The sequence below is a fragment of the Giraffa tippelskirchi genome, chromosome 5 (genome assembly GCF_054371585.1).
Source record: "Giraffa tippelskirchi isolate mGirTip1 chromosome 5, T2T-mGirTip1v1.2.pri, whole genome shotgun sequence".
In the NCBI taxonomy this organism is placed as follows: domain Eukaryota; kingdom Metazoa; phylum Chordata; class Mammalia; order Artiodactyla; family Giraffidae; genus Giraffa; species Giraffa tippelskirchi.
Window position 1 is genome coordinate 104,430,261 of NC_137279.1, and position 16,021 is coordinate 104,446,281.

At 40.1% G+C, this 16,021-nt stretch overlaps 1 long non-coding RNA gene across 1 annotated transcript in view; it reads left to right on the top strand.

Annotated features, from left to right (window-relative positions):
* Positions 1-16,021, top strand: part of LOC145507106 (uncharacterized) — a 66,115-nt gene that overhangs the window by 35,450 nt on the left and 14,644 nt on the right. The window contains exon 2 of the long non-coding RNA XR_014054584.1: positions 722-838. This is a non-coding gene — a long non-coding RNA (uncharacterized LOC145507106). The remainder of the gene's footprint in view (positions 1-721; positions 839-16,021) is intronic.

A 16,021-nucleotide genomic window follows, 5' to 3' on the forward strand; every position in this document is an offset into this window, starting at 1 on the left:
TGTCCTTAGGATCTATACTCTCCTGACTCTAACAATTTCCCCTTTGTAAGTTTCAGTTTTTAATGAACAAAGTATGTTGTAGTTGTTGACTGTCCTGGTCACATCCTTTTCAAGCAAATCTATTCTACCCACATACCAGGTGGCTAGGGTAAGGCAGAGTCATGTTTAAGCTGAAATTTGAGGACCCAAAGCTGTAAATAAGCAGTGCAAGTATAATGAGAGATCAGGAAATAGAAATAAATAGGCATAGAAAGAAATATAGGTGTCATGATGATTTGAGAGACCATTTTGTCTTAGCACTGATTAGATTGCCTATAAAGACTTTACAGCAGTTTCTCTTTTTAATGTCTCAGGAGTTCATTGTTGAAACTTTAGAAGCAAAACCTTCTTTGCTTGGAACAATTTGAACAGCTCCTAGTTCCTGAAATGTGTCTGAAGATATTACTCCCATGGGAAGGAGGGAAAGGGAAATAAAAGTACTCTGTAGGTTTTGCGTTTGGTATTGCTGCTGCTGATGGCATCACTGAGGCATTTGGGGGAGCAAGCTGAACCAGTGAGCAAACTGCTGTGCTTTCCTTACTGTTTTCAGAGAAGACTGCATTGCTTCTCAAGCTGGGCTTTTAGGCAACCTTGCTTCATGAATCATGGCCCCACAGCTTGTTTCTTTTTCTCTGACCCGCATACTCCACACCCCCTCTCATCAGTAATTTTGTTTTTCTAGATGATGAGAAACTGCCAGATGGATCCCTTGCTTTGCTTGATCCCTGGAGCATTGGTCCACCTGGTGCTCCTGCTGGTACTTGCCACTGGGACTCCACTGTCTAAAAGGACTGCCAAGGTACATTTGTCATAGCATGGCTCATTATCATACAAACTAAAGGCAGGTTTATGTCCTAAAACCTGAGTATTGAAATTCCTTTAAGAGTCCTGTTGAGCTAAAAAACACTCATGGAATCTGTCTGCAACATCTCATTATTTAAACAAAAATGTATAATGATCTACTGGTTACCCTTTTCCTGTAATTCTTCAGTCTCATTGCTGAGAAATCATTTTTGCAGTCTCAGTCTGAGTCCATTTTCTGGGACCAGCCTTGTCAATATAGGGAGAGAGTAACCGAGCTCAAGAAATCCAGCCCTTGCATTTCCTGCTCTGACCTTACAGTTGAGTTCTAGCATCTAGACTCATCATTTGTTCTGAGAACCAGTCCCCACCATGTGCTCCTGATTCAGTGGCATAGTTAAGCATAGGATTCACTTTTGACCTCAATGCCATGTACCTTTGGGGGTGTTCTCTTTAGAATCTTCTTTAGAATCCCTTCATATATACCCTTTTTCTCACTTGATTCACAGAATAGTCTCATTGAAATCAATTGTTTTACACTTAAAATCCATTTTCAATGTATCTGGGACTTGAACAAAGCCCTTATAACTCCAGAATCAATGCTTTTTACTTTTAAGCAACATGTATTTTCTGTTTTAGCGTAAACCTGTTCTGAAACGTGTGGAAATAGAGATTAATATGAAGACGATCTCAATAAGCTTTACTGGTATTTTGGAATTTTTAGTCTACGCATATAGTTTCTTTTTTTCACTGTTGATGTCATTCTATAAAAAAACTTCATAACCTGAAAATTTACATTCAATGAATTTGGACAGTCTTTTGGTTCTGTTTTCTTTTTTTAAATATTCCCACTGTTGATTTTGATCATCATATTAAATTGGTCCTAAGACTATACCAAAAAAAAAAAAAAAAAGAAAGAAAGGGAAGGAGGGAGGAAGGAAGGGAAAGAGAAAGAGAGGAAGAGAGGCAGGAAGGCAATAGAATCTCCCAGATATAATAGAAAGGAACTGTCAGAGCAGGATATTCCTGAGCCAGGTTTCTTGAGCCAGACACTACAGACTAGAGGAAAATTTGTAGATAGGCACACGGAAAACAAAACATTACAATGGTTCGCTGGGCTTGGTTTAGAAACTATCTGATTCCCTCCTTAAGCTATGTAAAATTCCAATACCTCTTTCACAGTAGCCAGTGCAGGGAAACATCTATAGTACAATCCCAGTGCCTACTCTGAGACAGTGTATAGTATGGTACATTAAACAACTAAATGAAGCAAAGCATTACTTCCTGAGCAGGTATGCTCATGTTAGGGAAACCTGTGCCCAAGAATAGCAGCAGAGTTCTTCTTCATCAATCTCATTTATCTAAAATGCCAACCTAAAAGGTGAGAAGAGCAGCCACCTTTGTGGTTTAATTGGAAAGGTCCTCAGTCTGCCCCCCAATCCCAAGCCTAAAAGTCTCCACATCCTTTGTTCCAGAATTCCTACTCTTTATCATTCTTTCTGAATAAGTGTTAAAGAACTTTGTTATAATACAAATGTATCATTGGAATGAACCATTACTCACTTTGAGCTACTAGTTTGAATTAATACTTGATGCATGATGATCTAATTCATCACCATAGGGCAGTGGTGTAGACTTAGCTGTAAGACCAGGTTCTGGACACCTAGAAGTATAAGAAGAGACGGAAGGAAACAGAGCGTGAGTACTGCCAGGAGGCTCTGCTGGGAAGCCAGGGCACCACATACACACAGGGTGTCCAGGAGTGCTGGAAGAGCACAGGAAGCACCGTGAGGGAGCACTGATCCCAAGAACAGTCTTCACCACTGTGAATCCTGAGGAATAAGGATCTAGCTTACAGACCTGTGAAGAGCTAGGCCGTTCCATGCTTAGAAAAACTAATTTAGTAAATATGCATTCTTGACATGACAACAGTTCCATCTGTGGGTGAAACAGAAAACTTTCCTTGGGAACAGCAGTAAGGTTCTGCAGTGGCTTGGGGCCCAGACCACTGGGCTGAGGCCCTTTCTGTTGGGAGAAAGAGTCACATTTCCTTGTTATTTGTGACAGCTTCAGGACCCACAGGCTGCCTGCAATGTGCACACTGCAGAATTCAGCATGAAGGTTGCCAACAGTTTTTGGCCTCCGCTTTTTAACTGGTTTTCATTTAGCAACAATTTCCATTTTTCCAGGACCTTTTGTGTTTTGATGAAGAAAAATTAGATGACCTTTAATCAACTTGGAAAAAGAGCAGGTGGGTGACAGTGGTCCAGAATAGTAATTATAGGGCTTACTATTCCCATTAAAAACCCCAGAGCAGCCATCAGCAGTTCACTCTCATGGAGTTTGAAAAAGAAGCAGTCTTGTTCTTAAGAAATGACAGTCCATACTTAAGTCATGAAGCTGTGCAGCCATTTTTGAATTTGGAAGCAAGGCTTCTGATGTGAAAAAGAGAGCAGCATTGACCGCTGAGTGAATTGAGGGCGAAAAACGGGTTACTCCCCACTCCTGTGCCAGACACCTTCTGCCACCATCTCTCACAGGACATATAAATATCAGGTAGAGCTGCCATGTAATCAAGTATGTGAATAAACTGTAAATTGACTCAACTTATCTCATTATACATATGACAAGACCGAAGCCTTCTTAGGACAGATAGTGCTACACAAGCCTCCTACCCATCACACTTCTAACAGAAGATGTGTACTAGCCTCTTGCGGAAGGGGCCTACCACCCACACATAAGGACTTATTCATTGATCTAGCAGAAGTTTTCACTGGACAACAGAATTTTCACAGGCTGACAAGGGGGCTTCTCTGTTCTTACAATGGAGCCTCCAGCCCAAGGCAGTGACCAAGACAGGGTTCCCCCAGGTCTATGGTATGGGCCTGATCTGGAGCCAGAAGGAAATGTTCAGTCATATTTCAGCATTTTTTTCCTCAAAACTCCATTGAGGACATGGTCCCCCACCCTCTGCATTTGATGCACCAGATGTACAACGGCTGTGAAGACTGGTTCTCAGCTCAAGTGAGAATGGAGGGCCACCATGAAGGACTGCACAGATTTTGCTCCATCACCCACATCTGCCAGAAATGGACTTTTTGGCACTTGGCATTTTTTAGTTCTCTACGTTCAGTATGTGTAATTCTGACTCAGACCTCTTTGCCCTATGCTTTGGTCCATTCTCTTGGCAGTTTCACTTGAAAGAAAAACACAAGGCAGAGGCTTTTAAGCTTCTTTTACAACTTTATATTTATAACCTAGTACTCTCAATGCTTTGAAAAGATGTATGAAGTCTTTTGATCATATGTGATGAAGCAAGTATTACTAAAAGGCTGTGCATCTATACAGCCCCGTATTCTTAGAAGATAGCATAGCCTGGAAACCACAGAGTAAGCATTAAGAGAACTATTTTAATGAATGCATGGTTCACATAGCCTAGAAATAAGATGGTGAATTAAAATTCGCTTGAGTGTGTAGAAGGCTGTGCTACTGTGATAGTTATTGATAGAAAACAGATATTAATACTTTTGGTTCTCCATTCGAGTACGTTGAAGATTTTGACCAGTAAAATATGAGTAGAATAATGTTAATAATTGTTGCTTCCCTGGTGGCTCAGATGGTAAAGAATCTGCCTGCAATATGAGAGACCTGGGTTCAATCCCTGGGTTGGGAAGATCCCCTGGAGGTTATGGCAACCCACTCCAGTATTCTTGCCTGGAGAATCCCCATGGACAGAGGAGCCTGGCAGGCTACAGTCCATGGGGTCGCAAAGAGTTGGACATGACTGAGCTCCTAAGCACAGCACAGTGTTACTTCTGGGGAAGGTTTTTAAGATTTGGATGCAGTATTCCACCTCTGTCTATCCACCTCTCATGGGTAAAAACACTCCAGATAGAGGTTGTTCCATTATTCTTGAACTGGAATAAGGAGAATGCAGAGGGGGCTAGCCAACATGTGACAGATGTATCATGAGAAAGAGAAGAAACCTTTATCATTTTAAGTCTTTGGGATTTTGGAGTTGTTGCGGAAGCATAATCTAGCTTATCCCAACTAGCTATGAGATAGCTACTTCAATTCTATTTTTTAGGTGTGAGTATAGAACAGGTGAGAGAGAGAGAGAGAGGCAGAGCTTCTGGGTTTAGATTTCTGTTGGAATCTTAAAGACATACACTTTCAATAAAGAACACATGGTGATCTACCCACCCCCTTGTTGGCTCGGCAGCCAACTCAAAGAATCTCTTAAGCTAAGCTGGCTGTGACAATGACAGAAGAGAAGTGATTTAGCAGTACTTCTTATTTCCTGGAGTCATTGTTTTGGTCTGATATCAAGTCACTGCATGTGTGGGAGAAAATGGAAAATGTGTTGGATTGTACTAAGTATTGTCATGCTAAATATATTTTATTATGAGAAAAGCACTATCATTTATAGCATCAAAAATATTGAGAATTATTTAAAAGAGAATGAAATGATTTTAATTGTTTTGTGGAAAATAGTGCTAATTTAAAGGTTCATATACCATAGAAGAGTATAAAAAAGAAAGTAGTGTAATTACTTAAAACCAGAGATAGCCTTGCTTTTGTTTAGTAACCATCCTTTCTAAGCATCTCTCTATGCATATACACAAATAGGCACACATGTTTTATATAAATGGAAATATGCTATTAAAGTTGCATCCATTTAATTGGATCTAATATGCACAGTTCTAAGAACTGAGATGCAGGTATAAGCCACCCCTGTCCAAAACTTACTTAATGTAAAGACAGGTATTCAACAAGACTTTTCAAGAAAAGTTAGTGTTGTCATATGGAAGTCCAGGGCACTAGGCATATTCCAAGGGATCTAACTTAGTCTAAGGAGTAAGGGATGAACTTCCAGAGGAAGTGATGTTTTTAATAAAATGACTTATTTTATTCTACAACATGTCAAATAACTCTACATTATAATTTTCAGTGGTGGCATAATATTTCTTGTATGAAAGTATGAATGTATCATAATTTGTTTGCAAGTCCTTATTAGCAGACATTCAGTTTGTCTCCTTTTTTTTAAAATCTCTTACATATAGTGCTGCAGTGGAAGTTCTTTTGTATGAATTCTTTTGCCCTTACTTACATTTCTTTAGGATAAAGAAAGAGAAATGAGATCATTGGATCTGAAGTTGTAAAGATTTTATATTTATGTTTTATATGTCTGTACACACACATTATATATAGTAAATATATCAAATTATAGAAATATATATTACCTATGCATATAAGTGTGTATACATATCATAGACATTAAATATAGATATTGTTCTACTGCCTACAGAAATGAACAGTTTATGTTCTCATTATGGACGCTTAGGAGTTACAAGTCCCCAATCCTGAAAACTCAGGAAATACAAACCATTAAGTCATTTTGTAAACTTTGCCAGCATTGTAGCTGAGAAAATCTTCATTTTGTTTGCATTTCCTTAATCACTATGAGGCTAAAATTGAATGTAGTGAGCAGGATGTAGATTCCATAAGTAGGCACATGTAAGTCAGAGAGTTGGAGATAGCCTCACAAAAATTCAGGAGCCTTTGCATTAATGAAGTTAATTAATGAAAATTTTAGGGGTGCAATGGTTTGGGCCACTCTGAGATATCCTCTTTATGGTAAAGTATCAGTTTTTGCATCTTGAACCCTCCAGCACTGAGAACGAGGCACAGTGTTCAATGGTCCTCTTTCAAATCGGAACGTAACATATATCATACTGGGGGATAAAGTTTTAACCCATTTATCAGGTGACTCAGAAGGATGTAAGTCTTGAGTACACCCCAGAGCAAGAAAAGGCTCTATAACAGGTCAGCTTGCAGCTTGGGCCACATGACCCAACAGAGACAACAGTGCTAAAGGTATTTGAGGTGGTTAGGGTGCTGGGTAAGGATGCTATTTGAAGCCTCCAGCAGTTGATACTAGGAGATATTCAGGGCACATTCCTAGAATTCTAAAATAAAACATGTCCCTGCAGCAGACATTATCCACCATTTGATAAACTCCTATGGATCCTAGCAGAGACTGGAAGCCTGACTATAGGACAGTTGTCTTTGTGACCAGAACTTTTTGCCACGACCTGGGTATTTTCAGATCCACCAAGTTGATGAAGAGACAAGTAGCAGCAAGCCATTGTACAAAGGAAACAGAACATCCAACATTGGGCCTGAGAGGGTCGAGAAGGTTCAAGTAAAGTGCATGAATAAATGGTTCAACACTCCCAAGAGCCCATGGACCCCTCTCCATCAGCTTTGGGCCTGCATGGTGATGCAGATCTCTACAACCAATAGAAAAAGGAGGGGAAATCTCAGGCTCAAAGATGACTTGTCATAATACCAGAAATGAACTACTGTCACACTATAGCTACACTCAAAGAAGTCTCCCAAAAATAGTGGTGAAGAGAATTTCCCCAGTATGCAAATCTACAAGGTCTACTTTTGATGATTTAATTTGCGTGGAAGGAGAAGTAGACTGAGATAGAGTTTTCATGAATTCTTGAGCTATGACGAGGAGTTTCAATGGTTGGTCCAGATTCTGGAAGGAGCAAAATTTTTAAAATATAAGACAAAGAACTCTGGGGAAGAGGCATGTAATTGGGCTTTTGGGAGTGGACACAAGAAGCCGTAATTCTTCCAGGATAAGTCCTGAAGGTTGGAGAGGAAGGGGCTAAGGAGGAGGATATCTGCTTCCAGCAGCCATTCTCATCAACGAGGCTGATGGCACTGACCTGATTGTCCTTGTTGACTTAGGAGTGACTGATTGAGAGGGGGTGGGGCAGACATTCTCTCAGAGCATCGCTGAAGAGAGGGAAGGGGAGATTTGAAGTATTTCCCAGCGCTGCCTCTTCCCAAGGCTTCTGCCTCCATGACAATCTCCTCAGGGATTTCTAATAATTTTAAGTCAGTTCCTATAATCTACCTCCCTTGGGTTTTCTGTGATTTCTGTAGCATTGATTTAGGAGCAAAGAGCAGAGCCTTTCCTAGTTCACTATCTACCTGAATCACTGTTTTCAGCTTCGCTAGCAGTGGGATTGGGGTGAAATAAAGTGCATAGAAAAAAAGAAATGTTGGCACAAACAGAGAAAACAAAGGAAGCTGGGAGGGCTATGGGGAAAAGAGAAAGGATGCTGAAAGAAGAGAGAAAATACATGTAGTTCCAGGATGTTTCATATATTTGTAGTTCAAGTTCAAATCATTGTCTGACTTCATTGGAACAAATTAGATCCATTTTCCCAAACCCAGTCTCCATGGTCATATGAATGACAAGTAATCGCCGGATCATTTCTTCTACAACCACTGGGGCATTAATCTTGAAATCCTCGACTAGACTCAGAAATGTGTGAAATAGTGGGGAGGGGAAGTTCTCTGCATAATTTCAAGGTCTGAGATTTCCCAGAAGGTACAGAATACACTTTCTATTATTCCCATAACTTGAAGTTGATACTTTCAGGTATTTTTTTGATAAGTAGAGCCCTGGTTGTTGTCATAAAATTAGATTTTTCAAATATTTTGCTTTTCTCTCTTTCCTTCCCTGTGTGTAGTCATGGGAGGCTCACATGAGGCAAGTGTTTTGATTTCACTGTCAGTGTGTAGGATTTCATTGTTGTCATTACTATGTTTATCACATTCCTCCCAGTTATGGGCCATTAGCATTCCACCCCCAAAAAATATAAATTCTGAAATGTAAGGTAATTCAGTGGCTAGATAGCCTGGAAGCCCCTGTCCCCATCCCAGCCCACATGGGAGGCCTCTCCCATCTGGCCAGACCTAGCAGCTGGACGTCACCCCTGGGGCTTCTCAGTCCTGTCAATCACAGCATCCTGCTGTGAACACCATGCAGCCATTCCTCTCACACTGGCTCTCAAGCTGGCAGAACAAGTAACCACATGGGCTCTGGTCCACACCGCTAAGGCCCATGACATTCCTGGAGATAGCAATGAATCAATGCACGTCACCACTACAGCATCTCTCTTCTGCCCAGAGTCCTTCATCCCAGAGGGTTCCCAAATATTTTGCAAGCTGATACTTTGTCCAAGCTGTGCATAAGCCTCTTGCTTCATCCACCACTGGAACCCATGCACAGTACCTCAGTGGTGGAATGTAGCAGCTGTTCTACAGCCGCACCACAATCCCATGGACCTCAGTTTGGGACAGGAAGCCAAGAGGAATACCATATCCAATTGAAAGGACAGGAGGGGATTTCAGGAGGTAAAATTCACTAAGCCCAACTTGGAAGCTGGCCAGGACACCTGGCTAACACCCTTCCTCTCCCCAGAAAACATGGGTCCCTGTGACCACCAACAGCCTGACTCTAAGCTCCGCTGGCCCCCAGCACCTAGCAATGTCCTCCTAAGATTAACACTAAACTCTAAATAACTTAAGGAAGTAACAGTAAAATATTATAAAAACTAAGGGCAACTCATGGTATTGAGTTGCTGCTGAGCTTGACTAATGTCACCTTAGAAGGAATAGAAATATCACTGAGGTACATTGAAGGTATGGAAAGTGACCAGAGTGTCTAGTCTTACTGCCTTCTTGACATTAGAGAGACACCCAGACTGAAGGAAGTATCCAGTGTTTGGAGCTGAAGATAAGGATCATAACCAGAAAAGTGACTTTGGGCCATGATGTTAGCTTTGAAGACTCCGTTTAAGTGAGGTATAAGTAATTCCCCAAGCCAGTGATTTTACCCCATAGTAATGAGAGAAGTCTTTACTGGTGTCTGCTTGAAGAAGCATTTAATTAAACAACAGTAAAAGCTATAAACAACAACTACTGCTCATGACCACCACCATGACCACAACCAATACCACTGCTGCTACTACTACTATAATGGTGATATTTAACAATATTACCATATGTGATGTACTCTACCAGGCACTTCACATGAATGCTCCTGTAGGCCTGCCAGTAACTCTGTAAAATAAGTACTGTCATTGTCCCCATTTTACACAGGCATGAACTAAAGAACTAAGAAGTTGAGTAATGTGTCCAGAATCACACAGACAGTAACTGGTGGCACCAGGATGTGACCTGAGGCAGTCCAACCCCTATACCTGCTGTCACTGTTCCTGTACGGTCTTCCCCTCACCACCCTGTATTGATCTTTTTGAAAAGCCAGGAGACATCACAACAGTCATATACTCTGTGACCCCAGAGAGGTACCATATGCAGATTATAAAGATAAAACCAATTTAAATTGAGAACCTATAGGATCGCTTATTCCTTGCACAAACATCCATTAAATATCCACAAAGTACCTGATGCTGTGCTAGAGATAATGGGGAGTAAGGTAGACACGGTTTGGGGTTTGTTGGCACTTACAGACTAGTGGACAGACTAGTGGATATCCATAATACTCCCTATATCCTCCAACAACTTTCTTCTAAGGTGCTTTTGAAACAAAGTGACCATAATAACTAGAAAGCAACTTCTGGAATGTAATTTGCAACTCTGTTTTGAATTGTCTACTCAGTTATTTACATGGGAAGCAGGAGTTACTTTTATCACAATCAAAGTTCTTTATAATGTACCTATATATATATTACTTTAAAAAGCATCTTTGAGGAAAATAAAAAGTAACAGAAAGTACTTGAAGCACTTTTAATGCTTTAAATAGGAACAATATAATTTATATAGAAAATATTTGCATGATGGGTTACCCCTTCCACATGACGCTTATACCATTTGTGATGGTTAATTTTATATGTCAACTTGGCTATGCCATGGTACGGAGTTGTTTGGACAAACATTATTCTAGATGTCTGTGAAAGTATTTTTAGATGATATTAACATTTAAATCAGTAGTGTTTCAATAAAAAAAAAATCACTTTCCATAATACGAGAAGGCCTCATTCTATTGGTTGAAGGCGTTAATAGAAAAAGGTTGACCTCCCCCAAGGAAGAAGGAAGTTTGCCAGCAGGCTGTCTATGGACTTGAGCTACAATGTTAACTCTTCAGTCTGTTGGCCTGCCTTGTATATTTAGACTTGGCAGCTTCTACAGTGATGTAAGCCAATTTCTTAAATCTCTTTGTCTTTCTTTATATATCTCTTTGTCTCTACCTTTCTGCCTCCAACCTTTATCTCTTTCGCTCTCCCAACCCCCTCTCTCCACACATACACACACTAATGGTTCTATTTCTCTGGAGAAACTTGACTAATACACCTTTTAACAGCCACTAACTGTCTTCCTCCCTTCCACCTCTCCCCAGAAAGACTTTCCGTGAGACTGACACATCTTCAGCATCTTCAATTAAGAGGCCTTATTGAATCACTCTTTAATGATTTAATTTAGGCTACTGCCTAATTTTTTCAGATCAGCCTTGAAGTACCCTGAGGCTCAGTAAAAGGCAGAAAGCAGTGTGGGAAACAACTGAGCAACCACTAGTTTAAGCAAGTCCCTAGATGAATGGAAAAATATTAAGTTGTATTTCCAGGCTGTAAGAGTATTTGAGGCAGTTCAAATATCAGAGAGCAGCTGATGTGTAGAATTGGGAAATGGGAAATGGGTTGGATGTCAAGCTATAATGGGAACTTTGAAGGCACGGAGAGGTGAAGCAGGCTGGAAAAAGTGTCAAGTCTAGGCCAAGAGCTGGCCTTGCCAGGTAAACGGGGAAGGTCTCAGTCTCAGGGTGCATGAAGATAAGACTTTCTGCTAGCAACTCGTTTCTCTTATTTCTAGCTGTGGTTTTTAAACTGAATCATAACTAGGGCTACCACACTTTAGCAGCTATGTGGACAGTTGATCTTAAGGGAAGAAGAACAAGAGTTGGAAGACAGTTTAGGAGTTCCTACAATCATCTGGACAGGGAGTTGTGGTGACTTGGAACCAGCTTACAGTGTTTTGAGATGGTGAGAGATGGAAGGAGTCAGGGAACATTTGAAAGGTCAAGCAAGCAGATTGCTGATGGATTACAAATGGAACGTGAGGGGAAAATCGTAATTAAGTATGACTCCTGGGTTCAGGGCCTGAGTGAGTAGCTGATGCTATTTATTGAGATGGTGAACACTGGGGGAGAAGCAGGTGTGTGCAGGAGAAACCAGAAATGCTGTTTTGAACATGCCATTTTGAAATACCTGTTCGAAATGAAAATATCAAACAGCAAATGTCTATTTGAACACAGGAAAGCAGTTAAGGCTGGAGGTACGAACTTAGAAATCCCTAGTTTACAGTGTCGCTCAGATTGGTGGGATTGGACATGATCACCTAAGGTTCTCACCACTGGCTGCATATTAAAATGCTGTGCAGACACTTGAAGAATTGTTGTTGCCCTGGGGCCCATCCAGAGTCCAGAAATCAGAACCTCATATCTAAGGCACTAATCTCATTGTTTGTTGTTTAAGTTCTCCTTATGATTCTAATGAACACCCATGGTTAGGGACCACTGAATAAGTGTAGAAAAGAAAGGCAGCAGGTTCAAATATGTTCAAAGAAGTGGGGGTAGCCTTATAAGAATTGGGTAGAGATTCTCAAGGTGAAAATTTGAAATTTTGTTTGTGATTATTCAAAGATACTAACAAAATCGGGTAATATTTAAGAAACGGAAGGTGCTTTCTTCCCAGACTCTTCTGTGGATTCTTTTACCTATGCATTGTCCAATGCCCGTTTCTCCCACAGCTCTGCCCTCTACCTCCTTCTGTTTACACTCTACAGACAAACCCTGGCATAGGCATCCACACTATTTCAAATACCAAAGGCAAGCTAACGTTACCAAATCTAAACCTCCAGACCAAATCTTTCCAATCACATACGCAAACTGCTACTAGACTTTTCTATCTGAATATCCTCCAGATCTTCATACTCAGTAGTCAAGACTGATCAAAGAAGATGGTCTATATAAAGTAGATAATCAATAAGAACCTACTATATAGCACAGAGAACTCTACTCAGTACTGTGAATGGGAATAGAATCTAAAAAAGAGGGGCTATATATATATATATCATCCATTTTCCTGTATAGCAGGAATTAACATGACATTGCAAATAAATTATATTCCAATAAAAATTAATTTTTAAAGGAAAGAAGGAAGATAGTCTTCTCCCTGCCCAAACCTTTCCTCCTCTCCTATGGCTCTGGCATTCAGCTATCTACCTGAGACAGAAATGTGGGAATCAACCTAGATCTTTTCCTCTCTTATCTGCTTAGCTAATCAACCAAAAAGTTATATTTATCCTTCTCTTAATTCTCTTTTTCTTTTCTTTTTTTTTGATATCTTCTTTTACATTTATTATGAATTTGCATATTAATTTATAAGTAAAAACCACATTTTATTTTTCTCTTTAAAAATGCTTATTTATATAACTTGCCATGTTAGAAATATGAACATTTACTCTATTGATTAGGATGAGCACTTAGAATATTATTTATTGCCTTCCTTTTTCCATAGTTTGTATGTAAAATGTTTTCTCTCTTTTCAATTCTCTCTTTTCCATCCCTGAGTTCAGACCATCATTATTTATCACTCTTGCTCCAGCCCTGTCCCACTCTGCTCCATCCTTGACAAGCCTCTACCTCAAAACAAAGATCTGATGCCTGAATCGAAAGTCTTCAGTCAATCCCTACTGCCTAAAAGACCACATCTACACTCCTTAATATCTTCCCCTTACCTAGCCTCTGACTGCCTCCTGTTTTAACCTGGTTTTTCATCATTCCACCATCCTATCCAGACACAAAGTCTCAGCCTCAAATAGAGTGAGTTACTTGTAGTCCTCCAGCGATGCCCTGTCTCTGGCGTATCTCTTAAGGCTTATCTAGTAGTTTCCTCTGCCAGAATGGCCTCCTACCTTTCTGTCTGTAGCCAACCTCTATTCAGGCTTCATGATCAGCTCCAATGTGAAAACTTCTGGATTCCCCGCAGGGCCGCTTCCTCCTAACTTTCCGTGGTACATTTTATGGATCCCCATCAAATGCTTTATCATAAATATTATTGTTTTATCTGTTCTTTTTCTCTTAAAGATGGTCTCCAAGTTGAATAAGTTTCCAGACCCCATAAAACTTGACAGGGGCCATTTCTTTTTCATCTTCATACTTAAATAAGCTAGCATGGTGTCTTGTCCGTATTAGATGCTTAATATGTATTTGTTGGATGTTAAGTGAATTTGGTTTTATTGAAAGAATCCAGCTTGATTTCTGCCTCCTGAGAAATCTGCATGCAGGTCAAGAAGCAACAGTTAAAACTGTACATGGAACAATAGACTGGTTCCAAATCAGGAAAGGAACACATCAAGGCTGTATATCGTCACCCTGCTTATTTAACTTATATACAGAGTACATCATGCAAAATGCCAGGCTGAATGGAGCACAAGCTGGAATTAAGATTGCCGGGAGAAATATCAATAACCTCAGATATGCAGATGACAATGCCCTTATGGCAGAAAGCGAAGAAGAGCTAAAGAGCCTCTTGATAAAAGTGAAAGAGGAGAGTGAAAAAGTTGGCTTAAAACTCAACATTTGGAAAACTTAAGATCATGGCATCTGGTCCCATCACTTCATGACAAATAGATGGGAAAGCAATGGAAACAGTGGCTGACTTTATTTTGGGAGGCTCCAAAATCACTGCAGATGGTGACTGCAGCCATGAAATTAAAAGACACTTGCTCCTTGGAAGAAAATCTATCACCAACTGAGACAGCATATTAAAAACTAGAGACATTACTTTACAGCAAGGGTCCATCTAGTCAAAGCTATGGTTTTTCCAGTAGTCGTTTATGGATGTGAGAGTTGGACTATAAAGAAAGCTGAGCATAAAGAATTGATGCTTTTGAACTGTGGTGTTGGAGAAGACTCGTGAGAGTCTCTTGGACTGCAAGGAGATGCAACCAGTCAATCCTAAAGGAAATTAGCTCTGCATATTCATTGGAAGGACTGATGCTGAAGCTGAAACTCCAATACTTTGGCCACCTGATGTGAAGAATTGACTCATTGGAAAAGACCCTGATGCTGGGAAAGATTGAAGGCAGAAGGAGAAAGGGGACAACAGAGGATGAGATGGTTGGATGGCATCACCGACTCAATGGACATGAGTTTGAGTAAGCTCTGGGAGTTGGTAATGGACAGGGAAGCCTGGTGTGCTGCAGCCCTGGGGTCGCAAAGTGTTGGACACGACTGAGCGACTGAACTAAACTGACAACTCAGTATGGCCTAGTAAAAATAAGGGCTTTGAAACTAGAGAAATATGAATTTGGGTCAGGGCTCTGCCATTCCCTAGCTATGTGATTTTGAGGACTGTTGTTGCCTTAGCTTGTAAAATGAGGCTAACAATAGTACTTAACTCATAGAAATACTCCTGGCAATACTCTTGACATTTGTGTTACATATTTAAGACTCAACAAGTTTATTTATATTGGAAAAAGATTAACCAAATAACTAAAATAGAAAATGTCTAGACTTGTAATATGGCTTTAATTATCATAATATAATACTTTTAATTAAAAATGAGAGTGCTTTCCCCCCACCTTTGTAGACATTGTTTAGAAAGTACTGACATAGTAGGGCTGTGGTTTTCTCAGTGTTTTATTACAGTTAATGCCAAGGCTAGAAGTTTGCTTGCCATGAAAATTTGATAAATATTAACTAGTGATTATGGTAAACTTAGAAATTAATAGAAAAGGATGGGTGAAAACTCAATCCATAGAGTCTTTTTCCTGTATCAGTCAAGCCATGTTCTCTGTCTCACATAGATGATTGCATTTAGTAGCAATTAGAACTTGTTCTGACATTAATTGAGTTTGTTTCACTTCTACCACAAATAATATTTCAGTGTAATATAAGTTCAGAGAAATTGTTTTCCATAAACTTAGCAGCTTTAATTGCCTAATACATGCAGAACCGATGATTGACTACCTAAGACTCCAAAGGCAAACTTCATGAGAATCCGAATAGAACAGAGCATCCAACCGTTTCTAGTTATGAGTTGTAACACTTACATTATCCTGTTCTATGTGTGTCTTGATATGAATAGGAGTGAGAAGCACTTGTGTAGATAGAGACCACATTAATCATGAGTTAGTGGCTGGTCTTCACAGCCTAGTCTGGTTTGGTCCCTTAGGGTACCTGCTCCTGAGCTGTGTATGAATGGTTGGCCTCAATGGGAATCTGACTCTTTTAGCTTCTGAACTAGTCGTTTTTATCTGTATATGGTCAGCTCTGTCCCTTGCATTCCTG